The 16,258-nt window shown below is 33.9% G+C and overlaps 1 protein-coding gene across 2 annotated transcripts in view; it reads left to right on the top strand.

The window, feature by feature from the left end:
* The window catches only part of DLC1_1 (Dynein light chain Tctex-type), a gene marked incomplete at both ends in the record, with an annotated part of 143,019 nt that overhangs the window by 47,191 nt on the left and 79,570 nt on the right, over window positions 1–16,258 (top strand). Inside the window, one exon of one of the 2 annotated variants that reach the window (XM_051212870.1) lies at window positions 10,604–10,778. The exons of the other annotated variant lie outside the window; for it this stretch is intronic. Of the gene's footprint in view, window positions 1–10,603; window positions 10,779–16,258 lie in introns of those variants that run through there. 2 annotated transcript variants of the gene reach the window in all.

Below are 16,258 nucleotides of genomic sequence, written 5' to 3'. Positions count from 1 at the left end.
GTGCAAGAAGGCGTCAAATAAAGATGCACCACAAAAATTATCCGGCTTGTGTGAGGGCTGTGATACAGTCCGGATGTCCAAACCGAAGTAGGTGGTTTTCCTACGGGACCACACCCGGAGCCTTTGACCAAAAGGTCTAATCCACAAGACAGTGGAGAAACGTCAGGAGATGCAGTCCCATGGTAGCCGGCGACTAACAATAGGTTCATACACCATTAATTCCCCTAGGATCCTGTAGCCCAATTCCACCGTTTGTTTGAAATCAGGGTTTTCCAACTCCTCTAGGTGGATCCTCGATATTCTCTGGCCCGGTTAAAGCGCGAGACATCCACTTTTCGTTCTCTCAATTGTGTAGACAACACCCTCCCCAGGAAAAGGCTTTGAGTAGGATTTCCCTGTAAGTGGCCGTGCACTCGTGTCCATGTGATAGTATTTCGAGAGAGAGAGAGCGGGAGTGAACTCTTCCCACCCTCGGCCGTACCAGGGCATTTGGAGGTCAAATCTTTATATGATTCATTCTTTTTAAACATTATTCTCCACCAATCTTCTTCAACATAATTGCATTAATAATATTTGAACTTGTTAACTATTTATCTTGTTAATTCCACTTCTTACCATACTAATTCAAAATGGCAACGTAAATTATTACAGAATAATATCAGACTGTACATGGATTATTATGAATGAGTGAGTTTGTGCAAGCACTCTTTCTCTCTTACATACCCACGCACACTGCCAAATTTGACTTGTAACTTCTGCCTTTTCGGAGTTTTTGGTTGCGAGACAGCATACCAAATGATTGTCTGGTATGTCCAAATTCTGTTCAACAGTTGTTGGTCAGTTCTAATTTTTATTTCACTGTTTTTCAGCTGTGCAAATACTGCAATAAATTTCCAGATTTTAGCTATATTTTTTCGGATTAAATTTCAAAGGAATGATGTACTTATGCACTGCTATCCACTATGAAGCTACCTAGTATGAAATTAAGGAAAAAATAGAGATGATGCCAGTGACTATCATCTGAGTTTTTGGTGTCCTTTTATGAACCGAGAGCCGCTTACTTTAGGATTCATGTATAACATATAAGCTTTTTAGTAAAACTAAATATTCTTTAGCGAAACCGGTTGATAAATATAGAAAAACGATAGGCATTCACCAACAAAAATTCCTATTTCAACATATTTTACAAGTATTCAAATGTCCTGTGAATATAATTGGTATAGTCAAACACCTGATGTTCACTATAGCGATTCTATATATAATGCTAGTTCATGGTCAGTAGAGTTCAAACAGACCTAGTTTGAAACAGTTGACACCAATAGCATTGAATTAAAGTTGTGTAATTTCCCAAGCCGATTGAAGTTGGAAATATGTACCATTAGATGATAATCCAATGATTGTAGTAGTTGAGCACTGGATGTGAAATCTCTGGAGAGGTCGTAATGATTTTAGGACCAAGCAGTGGCTCATTACTTCATTATATTCTATGCTTTCCTAACTGAGATTAGTCCATGATGAATGACACCTATTGGTTATTATTACTATTATAAATTTTAGAAAGACATGCATCTTATTTCTACAAAAAGTATTCCAGAAAATCTTTTCAAGTTATTGTCTAACGTGACAATGAGAACTACTCATCACATTAGTTTAAATACGTTTTTTATCTTTTAATAGAGATAGAGGTGATCACTTGTTTACGGATGATCGATAACTGTGATACATAGAAAACTGTGCTACACACGTACATACTACTGATAATCTTTAATGTCTGGTTAAGTGCAAGAAAGAAAACAAACAGGATAAAACGTAATTTCACTCAGACTAATGCTTATTTTGTATATTATCATTTAATCACCTAATATTTAGAGAGAATCACGAAAAACTCGTCTCTTTTTTCAGTATTATAAATCACTAATCTCTCATTATATGCAAAGGTGGATGGTAGTTAGCAGTGGAATGCGTTTCGTCTTCTTCGGGACTCTTCAGCTAGATGCACTTGCATCCCACATTTGATGTGCACCCTGGAACTGGAAACCTGTACCGTTCGCTTCAAAATCATCGTTTTATCTCCTAAACTACCTAGTCTTAAGAGCCTACGAGTATTAAGTAGGACAAGACGTGCGTTCTGAATTCCACTGCTAGCCACTATCCATCTTTACTTATAACGCTCGTGGCTTAAGGCAACACTGAGGCAATCCGAACAGGATGCAAACATGCAAGAAGACACTTATCAATTGCAGTCCTAAACATCAATGGGAAGATTCAAACAAACAATACAAAATGAATTCACTAATCTCTCAGTTAATTCATAGAATATTTTAGAAAGTTTAATATCTCATGCATAAAAATAAACTGGAGTGAATCAAACAACTAATTGGAGAATAAGGCATCAGTGGTACCGCTAATTTAGCATAATAATATGATTTTTTTAATTGGAGTACTCATTGACAAAGTAAACGTTGTTTAAACTAGGGAGAGACCTTGAGGAATCATTGAAGACGATTAACCTTCACCCAATAATTCACAATATCCGTAAAAAAATAATCACGATATATTACATGAGTATCATCAGTTCTTTGTTATTTACGAGAGACTAGTCATGTTTTTCTGTCTAATGTAATGGATGGAGACTGAAACAATGTTGTCTGACTAGTGTTTATTGCCATTATTATCACCTCATTTACTGGGTACAAATTCATGTTCTTGGGTTTGAACCACGCTCTGATTACAAAGTTTTGTGATAGTACCCGTTGGCTCTGAACCACAGTAGATGTAATAGGATCCCATTAGCCAGAGTCATTGTAAAGCCTGATACGAATGTGAGTACAAATTATCATACTAAGTCACCACACCGATATGAAACTAACAAAGTGGATAGAAAACAAGTAGTGTGGTGTGGGTTACTTATATCTACACAAGTAGTATATAACGATGGTCAGGCATAGAATGTATTTCAGTAGAAGGTCGATGAGGAAAGAACGGGAACGGAACATAATTGGTATGAAAACGCATGAATAATGACATCTGAGACATTGGATTGATGTTTGCGACAGGAACGGTCCAGTTTGAGATGATGGATTGATATTTTGCAAACTAACGAATTAGTATGTCGTTCTCAGACTTTATTGAGATGCTCTGTAATTTCGTGCTCGAATACCTTCGGTTGTCCCCACTGGTGTTCTTGTTCATTATAATAGGACTAACTAATAATAGTGTAGTGAGCGGAAACTTGACGGGGACAACTGATTTATTGCTTAGTTTCGATAATGCAACGAGAAGACGAAGTTTATCAGAATTATGTGATATATTTGCGCAATACATTTCGAACAATCTGATCACACATAATGTGCCTGTTAAGAACACTTATATATGAAGATTAAAAGGTCATAAGGTTGACATCAAATCAGCATTTGTAGTGTTATACAAAAGCCTTCAAGGACGTATACTAGGGTTTATTGGAGCCTTGGCCATACGGAAATTGAAACCCCCTTTATGTGTTCAAAAACAATTTGTCCTACACTTAAGAATAATATTGTCCGACCGGCCATTTTTTTTTTAAAAAAAATTTTCCAACCCCAAATTACAATATTTTTCATCCCGTGTTTCGTCCAATGAAATGGCTAGTTCCAAAAATTAGATTTAATTGGTTAGTTATGTCTTGAAAATTGTTATAAATTATCAGTACTTGTCGACGAAGCACAATCTCAATCGTCATTATGGAGCAGAGTAACGTGCCGAGTACGAGCGCTGGTGTTTCTCACGTAACGGAAATGGAGGAAGTCTTTTTGACTACCTTGTTTCTGGTTGCGTTTCCATCGGTTGAAGCGTTAAAGACCACTATCACAAATTTTGAAAGATCGACTTACAGTCATTATGTAGTGAGAGATTCGCATATTGGCAGAGATCAAAAATCCTACATTAAATTTGTGTGTTGGCGAAATGGGCGTATAAGATCTAGCGGTTCGTCACAACGTATTAGACGGAGGAGGTAATTTGGTAAATTGTTTTATAATTTTTTTTAATGAAGGGCTTCTATGAACACCCAATGTCCAGCATTTATGTTTTGTAAGATTATAGACGGCTATTGGACTGTTGTACGTGGGAATGTACATCACAATCACGAGTGCAATTCCCTGAGGTACCAGGGTAATTCATGGATGCGCAGGTTAACGGATGGGGAGTTTGAAACTGTGAGACCGCTGCTGATTTCCGGTACCGCTGCATTCCACATCAGGAATTTTGCTTACCAATCTTATGGGAAATGTCTGACCGCTCAAGATGTCTGCAATATGCGGTACAAAGTGTTCTCACACGCGAACCTTCCTGGTACGGAATTTGCCAATTTATAATGTACACTATAGGTGATTACGGGAAATTGAAAGCTCACATAACATCCTTGGGTGGGCTTTGCGAATACGAATTGGACGATAAGAACTGTCTATCGTATTTCTTCTTCATGACTGCTGAGCAAGTGAATTTGGCCGGTCACTTTTGTGACGTAATTGGTTTTGACGGGACGTACAAAACTAATAACGAGAACGTCCATTTATATCAAGTCGTTGCCATGGATATGAATTTTAAGGCAATACCCATGTGCATTGCCTTTTTAAGTCGCGAAACGTCGGCCTTGATTTCTCGATTCCTCTTCTTTTTCCAACGGTGTACCAACAGTCGACAACTGGTAGGCATTGTGACCGATGATTCACCTGCAATTGCTGCTGCTATTACGCAGGTGTATCCGGATGCACACCATATTCTGTGTCGCGTACACCTTGTTCGGAATGTGATAAAGAGGGTAATTGTTTCGTTCATTAACATTAACCCAGTAACCGTTATTGTAGAGGGTGCGATCAGAAATTGTACAACTGTTCTTTCGCCTCATGTTCACTCGAACGGTTGAAAGGTAAATCAAAATCTACATAACATGATTTTGTAGTTTTAACAACGTACTTTCGTTAATCGAAATGTGCTGCTTCGTACTGGATATTGGATGGAAGCAAGATTACATAAATATTCAATGGATTGTCGGGGGAAAGCCGGTATTGGTGAGGAGCCGGAAGTACGTCGACTTCAGGAACGACTGACACCAGTTGCCTGTCAACTACTGAAGCGACACCTTCGCATTCCTATAACGCAGTCTGCATTGACGGAAGATTTATTCACCGCTATGGACGCCACGGGGACGTACTACGTACACGTCGACACTAGCCGGTGCTCGTGTCCATTCTTCATTGAAAACGGATTACCATGCCGTCACATATTGGCTTACTGCATACACAGTAACACCGAAGTGAACGTACAGTCAATTTGTGACAGGTGGTTACACTATGATGGTTATCTGACTCATATTGCAGTTGAAAATTATTTCCCAATGCAACTGAGTCAGCCAAGCATGAAGAATGCGGTGATAGCGTTAATCAGGCGAATGTCGGAGGAACAATGCAGTTCACTTCATGACTTCATAGTTCACGGTAGACTACCAACAACGCCAGTAAACTTACATGGAGAACAGCATTCGTACACCCTTTCAAGAACCTCGACTAACGTAGCAGTGCCGTTTATACAACGAGGAACTGTTGATTTGGATGAAACGCTCAGTAACGATGAGGAGGAAGTAATTTCTATTAACTCGGAAGAGTTAACTGAACGGGACATCGAAAATGAAGAAGAGCATGACGAGAATCGACTCTGCGACATCTGTAATCTTGCGCAGCCTCCGTGTGAAACCGGTGATGCGGTTGGTTGGGTTTTCTGTAGATGTGAAGCAATGTTTCATACCTTCTGTGCCTACGACCCATCGCCGAGCGTACGAGCAGTGCACTGTCCTATCTGTGGCGCCATTACAAACTAATAGTGATGACGTTCGACCGCGAGAACGAGTAAAGGCCCTTTTCAGGGCCACCCACAATTTGATTTCCATTATTTTTTATCTACTACTTTTCCGCCGCAAAGGTCAAGTGATTAAGCACTTATTAATGTCTCATGAATTTAGATATCCCTTAGAGATTAATAGTGGAAAAGCGATTATCGTTCATGTATTCGTAAACTTGTTTCTAACGTTTATTAGATATAAAGGTTAAGAAAACTTAGACAAGATTTTGTCATCTAATGAAGACTAATCTAGTAATTTTATATTGAAAATAATGTGATTAGCGTTCATGTTTTAGTAACACATTTGTAAACTATCTAATAAAAGTACATTTTGAGTACATTTTAATAGGAATATTTTAAATGAGTGAAAATCGTAATTTTGTCGTTAGGTCAATAAACTTATGATGACATTTATTAGTGAATGTAATAAGATAATTACAAAGATGAATGTGATTAAAGCTCATAGAGAAGTAAACGAAATTGAGAAAATTAACTTATTTAGGAATAAAATAATGACATTTGAAAACAAGTTGAAACCATCATCATTGAAATGATGATGGTGATAAAAGGTCATACAGTAAGTGTAAAAAGAAATAAGAATATTATCCGTTTCATAGATACACAAAACAAGAACTTCATATTCTTGTTTTATATTAAAATTTCCTGAAACCAGAACTATGCGTACGTAAGAAGTACGTCTGATCGTAAACTAAGCCTCCATAGTTATTCATAACTACTGATTATATCACCGTATTCATTTGCACACCTCATCAACTATTTATGACTGGTACAATCTCGTTGTACCAGTTAAATATTCCCTTAAAATATTCAAAAATCAAAAATAATTTAGGAAACAATCGTTTTCCTTAACTTCATCATCACACTATACAGTTATTAGTCCATAATTTTATTATTTTATAAAGTCCAAAAATAAGGCATGACATTTATGAATTTGACAATGTAATGTGTTAACAATGGTTAACGTTTACATCTGTAACGATATATATATTTACAAATTAAAAGGTCATTCACTAAAGGTCGGGATGATTTGCAGTAAAGTGTTCAGTCACAATAAGTGACTAAGCATTATAGGAAAATTGAAAATGCAAAAATTTTGTGTCAATGAAATACATAGTACAAGAATTGAATCTTGTCAATTGACATAATAATAATAATAATAATAATAATAATAATAATAATAATAATAATAATAAGGAAAATAAATAATACTAATAGCATTGTAAATGTTCATTGATACAGTTGACCTTACTCATATTTATACGTTTAAAGTCGATAAATATTTGTTGAGTCAGTCAGACGACGTAGGCTTGTTCATTTACACTTCATGAAACTGATATTTCAAATGCTTGTCAAAAATGGTTACATTCATAATGTCTAGATAATTCAGGTTTCATATTACGGCGGTTAACAATATTCACACATGACTGATTAAACAAACTAGTTTTTATTACGACCAAAAATTAATTTTAAAATACAGAACTACAAATAATTTACAAGTGAACACAATAAGCCGTTTCAATGGACTTTTACAATTTAACCACATTTAAATCTAACGTTGTCTAATTCTCATTATGAATGAACATTTACAAAATAATCCTTTACTAAATAATAAGTGTCTTTTTCGGAAAATTTATTACTACTTTCATATACTGTCAAAGTCAGTTCATTAAATGATCGTCTACGGTTGGTTCACCTGAATTATACATATTGCAACCAGTAATTTATCATGATGATTTATTGATATGTTGATTTCTTTTTCCCATTAACACACCGTGTGTTACAAAAAAGCCTATGCACACACTTTGGTGATAATTTGTTTATTAATTTGGTATTAAATATTTGACTACCGACCTCATTCAGTAATCACTATTATCAAATATTCAAACCGGTTTACAGATGCTTTTTCCCAAAAACTTTCTTTTACTGAGATACATATGATTATTCCTGTTCCGATAACTAACGACTTCAATTCAAGGTATACTTGATCGGAAAACAAAAATTGATCCCAATACACATTCACTAACAGTAGGATTGCATGGTAATGCAATTAAGTTGGTGTCTTTTTCTTCAAAAGTCTAAATTTTTTTCAAGACTAAGATTACACAAAAAAATTATTCATTATCATTAAATTTCAAATGTAAAAAATGAAAATTCTGGTATCCAATCACAGCTCCAGATGTGATTTCGATTTCAACTAATCAGATTACAAAGATGAACAGTTTACGACCAATCACAAAATTATTAAAGGTAACAAAATGTTTGTTCATTATCACTTGAGCACACACTTGCAAAACAAGTCCACCAATCAATGATACCTAAATTTTTCATTCACACCCCACAATTTTTTTAAAAGGGGTGGTAGGGAATCATATAGGCCAGTTACTTAATGTCAACCTACACTTAACCTATCCTGATAATACTGATTTATTATCCAGAGCGGTAATCACATTTTTTTGTGTACTTTAATATTTTTTCCTTTGTTATGACTTACCCTTAACTTGTCTAGTTGACCTTTTAATTTTCAAATATAAATGTTCTTAGCAGGCACATTATGTGTGATCAAATTGTTCGAAATGTATTACACAAATATATCACATAATTCTGATAAACTTCGTCTTCTCATTGCATTATCGAAATTTATCAAAGGGACTAATTGTTTTAAATTATTGCTTAGTGCCAAATTACATTAAATACATTAAATAGTTCAACTATATCACATTTTTCAGAACAACTCCATCTTCTCATTGCTCTATCGAAATTAAGTACTTTATTTGCAATCCTTCCATCATTTGTCCTTTACATCCTTCATGATTCTTCCACTTCCTTTCTGTTTCCTTCAGTTCAATCTTCTCAACCTTCTTTTGATAGGCAGTCCACTTCTGACCGTTATTACATACTACTTATGTCTGTCAACATCAGTGGCATGCACCACAGTAACACTGACATTTAGAGTACGGTATATAAATGAAGGAATACTGGAATTGAAGGTCTAAATAAAGATAAAGAGTAAATGGACCAGCTCAGTTGTGACCAATCCTGAGTAATAAGACTCAGTGTCTCCAACAACTGATCGTGGTTATCATGTGGACTCTTAACAAGAAGTTTGCGTCTAACAGCATGCCTAATACTAACGAATAAAACAGCTGCGTACACACTTGTTGATAAACAATCTTCACCCTTCCTCTTTATATTTCAGTTAGTTGGTGGTATACTGGATAGATGAAACTAGATTCTCATCGCTCATTTACTTACAAATTTATAATAAAATGGGTATACATATAGTCAAATTTTTGGCTACATGATCAGCTATATTTTCATTCATCGCTGAAGAAAATTAAACTCCGTATGTATTGAAATAAATATAAACTAAATTATTGGTCTAGGAAGATTTGTAGAGATTGTTGGATTGTGTAATTTACGTCACGGACTAACCGTAGCTAGAAAATCATTAACAAATGACATATGTTTCGTTCTAGTATGAGATACTCCATTAATAGCACTCACCCAATATAGTATAATACGTCGAATCAAGAACAGCCTGGTTTCACAGAGAGCGGTTAACCTTCCGACCACTGAGTTATTATCCAGTGGTTTACATGATAGTCAGTTAGAAATGCAGTTTAGCCCTTATCTAATGCCGTTGGAAGGTAATTGCTTCACCCTTGACATGGTTCAACTCCACTAGTTACAGATAAACTAGTTTACTATACAGTTTTCCCAGAACAAAATTAATTGATGTAAACTATTTATTTAGAAATTGTGTTAAAAAATTCATTTGGGCTATGATTCAGTAGATACAGTTTTGTTTTTATACTTGCGACAACGTGACTAAAAGTATTGATTGTATATGATACGTTATTATAAATTAGTTTATTGTAAGTTTTACAGAGAATCGATGGTCAAATAAGTAGAATAGTATTCCTTTCATTGATTTTTCGTCACTAGATCCAAAAGTTCTAAACTCGACCCCTATTATGGTATTACGATAGGTATATACTGTTGAGGAGTTCCAAACCAGGATGAATTAACTCTTCAATAAGTTTAATACTTGATTCCCAGTGATTAACTAATTGAATTTACCATTTACAATGTAATTACAATGCAATTCATGGATGCGCATTGTCGAGGAGTCCCACAATACGATGAAAATGCCACCCAGTGCTACCAGGTTTACCATGATGGTTTAGCTTCAATTGATTCATAATCTAAACTACTTTAAAAAATATTTGTTTGTTTTTCTATATGTACGGTCATAAAGATTTATTGATTATCCTTTATTACATGATCAGTTTGTTCTGACTGATTCGTTGTTTATTTTCAATACGACATTACGAGGGGAAAGAAAAACTCCACTCAAATAGTGTTAAAAATAAAAATAACAAAAGGCATCATCATGTATAAACAAGTTGTGTTTTTTTTTAAAAAAATTGTTGTCATATATATGAAATAATATAAGAAAATGAATATAAACAAAACAACCAATCAGAATGATGAACACGTTTGTAAAGTGACTATCAAATAGCGCACCTAAAAATTTCTACATCATTAACCAATCAGAATCATAGGAACTCTAAACAAACACACAATTTAGTGACAAATTAACTAACAACAAAAAACAAACAAACGAAACGGAGTAACCTTGAAAATGTTTTACAATGAGTTAAACGTGTATGTGCTTAGATAGTATTAATATTACATTTATCATTATCATCAACACTATTATGATCTTTAGTGTTATTAGACGTATATAAAATGTGCTATTTAACAAGATAAATGGACTACAATGGATTTAGAATTCATTAATTCTACTTATCATTATTATTAGAATCAATACAATTATTACAATCTAATTTATCGTGATTACAATAGTACAGTGCAGTACAGTGAGTAATTTTAGTGTTTTTTTTTGTTTTGTTTATTTGGTGATCATTAATCAATAAATCGATTGTTATATTATATTTTCATTATTTTTTTCGACAAAAACACTATTTCTATGCATGAAATGAACTCAGGAAAGATAGGTGTGCCATATAGATTACTAATGCACATTATAGATTACTTAAAAATATTAACTGTTAATGTGTAGATGTTTTGTCGAATGGAAGTTTAAATATGGATGTCTTTATGATTATTTACTATGGTTTTCTAAGATTGATAGATTCATTCTGAAGTGAATGAGAGAGAGAGAGGGTTTAAATATGATCTGGTCACTTAGTTGTAGTTCAAATATTAAATTTTAAATCTCTGTCTTAAGCAATGATGAAATTTTTGTGGTTACGTAAAACCATTAGTTATAAATCGATATATCAAGTGATGGATTATCGAATTTTTGAGGAAATTAACATGAGACAATAGTGACTTACAAATTAGAGCATTAAGCTTTCAACTAATGGATAGTAAGCTCTAATCATTCCTGATCTACTCTCAGTAGATCATAATCATATACATGAATATTGAGTTCTGAAAAAGGATATTTTAAAAACTGTCATTAATCGTTTCTTAAAATAATATATTTTTGTCGCGACTATTCATGATACTGGGGTTGTTAGGGTGTTGTATAAATTACACTTAACATATTATTCTGAAATGATTGCTAAACAGAATTGGTGTGGGTGTGAGATAGAGCATTACAAACAACTCGACAAAGGAAAACAGATCTGAACTTTTACAGAATTTGGATTTCTTTACAATTCAATAAAGGGAATTATAAATTATCTTTGCTAAGTGCGTAAATTTTTAAGCTGAAAATGAGAACAGGTTATCCTAATCGATATGAAGTCGTTTTTATATCAGTGTTATACATTAAGTATAGTTATTACTATCAAAAAGTCGATCGAATTGGTGTCGACTGTTTTAGAGAACCCACTAATTGTATGAAGCACTTGCCATTTAAACTAATGTTAACTTTTGACTCGGATTTGCTAAACACTTTTCTATTTGCCTGTCTTTATCAGTAGTAGTAGTAGTAGTAGTAGTAGTAGTAGTAGTAGTAGTAGTAGTAGTAGTAGTAGTATGAAAAATATTCATTCGATTCAAATTCTAAATGATTAGAATCGCATCTGTGGTTGTGTTGCCCAACTTATTCTGACTGTTTTTACATTTGACTGTTTATCATGTTTTGTTTTCCTCGCTTTATTTCTTATTTTTTTGGGGGGATTCAGTTTGTTTATGCAAATCGCTTAGCCGGAAGTGTGATATTTAAAAGTAGACAATTTTAGTATTTTGACTATATTTTATCTTTATAGTATCATAATTTCAGGTAATTTTCGAACGGATATTTTTAGCTGACGTTTATATTAGAGATCAAAGCTTGAGATTATTTTATAAGACTAATCTAAAACTAATCGGAAATAAAAAATGATTACTAAAGAATGAGTCAATAAATTATTAATATGTATTTTTAATTTCTTGCTATCAGTTGATATTTAGGACTGAAATTGATCCACAACGAGATACTTCAAATCCTAACCATTGAATATCATGCTTGTCAAATATGTTAATGGTTATTTGGACTCAGTAACTTAGTGGATAACAGGTTATCACTTTAAATTGTCAGTACTAGTATCAAGTCTCAATGTGAGCGTCAACACTAAGAATAAGATAGATCCAACTGACGAATCCAAGGTAGAGTGAAACATCCATCTCGGATTCCTCTGTTAGCTATTATTCAAGAAGATAGCCAAGATTTTTTCTCCTTATATGTTAGGTGTTTGAAGGCAGTCAACAGAAGACCTTGGACCTAGGTTCTATGCTGTTTGGCACTCTTTAGTAAATTTTACCTGTCATCTTGAAAGAACTAGTGCTCACTGGTGGGTTCGGGCCCATATCACCTAGATTTACAGTTTGAAGCATTACTACTGAGATAGTTATGACTTAGCTGACTTCTTTTAGGACAGATATTTGCAGTTGTTTGATCAGTGATTAGTGAATAATATCATGTTTTCCCAGTGCTTTTTAGTGTTGATCGAATTCCATCAATCAATTTGCATTGTATCCATTAGCCCAAGTGATTCGATATCTAATACATTATGCTGATGTGTTACTTGTTAGGGAACACTAATCCTCTCAAGATTACAGGTACATGTTGTTGGCGAATACCAATGGAACATGTGCGCAAATAGCTTCAAAACCAGTTAGTGCTAAATACTCCGATAAATGTGGCAAGTAGAAAACCATGTTCGTCAATAACAAAGCACATAATTGAAACGGGACATAAAATTGACATCAATAAAGCTTTTAAAATGTATAATAATTGCCAAGGATGAATTCTTAGGTTTATAGAAGCATTGGCTATTCATGTATTCAAACCCCCTTTTGCGTACAGAGACAATTTGTCGTAACTTTGAATTTCTTCTGGTGATGTTTAAGTCATTTTATGGACAAGGATAATGTGACAATTTCTTGTTAATTTTTCATCAGGATACTAAATAGCATGAAACATAAATCCAGAGTTTCACATTGCCTACCTCCAAAAATCTGGCATCAAAAAATACAACGTTGAATCAATTGGACTAGTGATGGGCTTTTGGCAACTTGATCGTTGGAATTCGATCAGCGCTGAAAAATACTAGGCAAACATTAACTCGGTCAATATTTATTGATCAGTCAATTGTTTTGGGGAATTTTTAAAGGAGAAAAATAAATAAACAGCAGTCTTTTAGAACTCATATGTAGATCGTGTTCGTCATAGACCGAATTCAATTATGAGTGAAACAGCTGTTACGAACGAGATTGGACGATTTTTGTGGTATACCGTAGACTCATTGAATTTAAAATGGTACTATTGGATGTCGAATCATTGATCCTGATGCTCGAACATTCTGCTTGAGAATATAAGGCTATTGTTTTTCATCTCTAGTGGTATCATTGTTGTCTACTGACGAGAAGTCTCGTACTAAGACGAAATACACCAGGTTTATTCTTTCCTTTAATGGTACCTACAAACAAAGTAGATCTCTATAAAACAGCCTCATCTAAAATTAATACTTATATACCGAGTACAGGTTTATGTGGTCAGTTTAAAGTAATTATTCGTTTGTGTGATGGCTGATGCACAGCTGCGTAGAACAAAGTAAATGGAACTAGGTTTGAAATTGTGACTCACTTATAAGCTGGTTTACCTGGTCAATATTTCAAATAACCCTAACATTATTGTTATTATTATACTTGGTTTTTTATGACGAGAATAGATGATTTCATAGTTTTACTTTCCCTCGCTCTTCTAACTACATAGTTAATCTGTTTGTACAAAACATCTGCAATGGCGTCATACGTTTTTTTAAAACTAAAATTTGATAATGACGGTTTCTGGTAGACAATTGTAACGGATCAGAAGGCAATGTGTGGTTCACTTAACGTATAAATGTTCGATTAGGTAACATACTCTTCACTTTCCCCTCGTGAATTACCATATCATGGGCTAATTTCCACCTAGGATAGTGGTTTCGAATGAAAAGCATACTTATTGTTTTACAAACATTCTATCTGTAACTTCCTGGTTGACTGAACGAAATTGAAAAACCATCTGGAAATTAATAAATTTAGTCTATTGAATATTGAACACATTATTTTTAAGTCGTCCAAGAATATTAAGTTCATTGTTTATTTGATCTTAGACTACTTTGAAGAGAGATTTTGATCGTTAAAAATATCAGAAAGTTGATCTACTATAGTTCGATGCACCTTAACATTACATACTCATAACTCACCACATGAATTGAAACCCACAACAATTAGAACTCATAGTGAACACGATATCATTCAGAACATTGAGTCATAATTAAACAGATAGGTCCTGGGTTCGAATCTCGTGGTGGGAATCATGGATGTGCACTACTAAGGAGTCCCATAATATAACGAAACGGCTGTCCAGTGCTTTCAGGTTTTTCATGGTGGTCTAGCATCAATTGACTCATGATCTCAACCATCGAAATTACTATAATATCCACAAAAATCCTGACATGATTAAACAGTTCACTAACATTTTCAACTTCGATCATTTATTAATGAAGTGTACTCCTGATACCGATTGATTTTGATAATATTTTTAAATTGATTCTTAAGTTAATAATCTAAATGTAACATACGTGAAACGTATGGAGGGACCTGAGTGTTTTGGATTATGGATGCATGACGTTAAAGAACTAAATGAAAACAAAATATTTGCACAAAAGACAATCGTAACTTGGAAAAACTGACAACAACAATGTGTCAGTCAATGATTAAAGTTAATCAAATGACTGTTTTTGTCATATTTCATGTTGTACATTGATATTGATGTCCACGATTGGTTTTAAAGCTGAACTTTTGACCAATATGTCGGGAAAACTGATGTCCAATATATGTATACACATTAATTTTATATATTAATTCAACTGACTTCGCCTCCTATGAAGTGACTGACCTATAATTAATGGTAAAATTTCAAATTTATTTTCATTAGCCATAATTCGTGTGCACTATTAAATTAGTAGTATATGTGAATAAACGTATGTAGAAATATCTCCATGGAGGGGGGACTCATAAACTGCTGAAATCTAGTGAGTGTGTAGAAATCTTTGAAAAAAAACCAAAAAAACATTGTCAATATATATTCGCATAAATATTTAGATTACTGTCAACAATGTTTAAGTTTAAATCTAATCGTCATGTCAATTATTTGAATTTCTTAGGATAAATCATTTGTGTGTGTGTTTTTGTTTTATAGTTTTCTAATTTGTCCGAAACATTTCGAATGTTTATTAACTGTGTCAAATCCAACAATTCCGGCCAGTTTTTTTTACAAGAGTATAGCATAGAGGTGGGCTTTAGACAGCCACAACAACTTAGAACAACATATATAAGGGGACAATATTGTTTTTGGTTAGATCCTTATCAGGCTTTACTCGAATATCAGAGGAGTTTGTTTGGATATTATGGTAATTTCAATGGTTGAGATCATGAGTCAATTGATGCTAGACCACCATAGAAAACCCAGAAGCACTGGACGGCCTGTTCATCCTATTGTGGGACTCCTCAGCAGTGCGCATCTACGATCCCGCCTTGCGAGATCCGAACCCAGAACCTATCAGTCGCGCGCGAGCGCTTAATATACAGTAATATTTATATGCATGTAAGAAATTATTAGACCAATCATGGCAGTTTATGAGTCAATAATAATAATAATAATAATAATAATAATAATGGAATAGATTACGTAAATGAGTGGAAAGTACAAATTGGTATTGTGATGATGGGTGTACTAGTTGTGATAAGAATAAAAACCGTTTGAATCAATGTTACATAATGGGAAATAGGTCAATGATTAGAAAAAGTATAGACACTAAAATAATATTCATAAAAATTATTATAAGATTACGTAATA

Source organism: Schistosoma haematobium, chromosome 3 (genome assembly GCF_000699445.3).
Source record: "Schistosoma haematobium chromosome 3, whole genome shotgun sequence".
In the NCBI taxonomy this organism is placed as follows: domain Eukaryota; kingdom Metazoa; phylum Platyhelminthes; class Trematoda; order Strigeidida; family Schistosomatidae; genus Schistosoma; species Schistosoma haematobium.
This window is presented reverse-complemented; position numbering and strand designations above follow the sequence as displayed.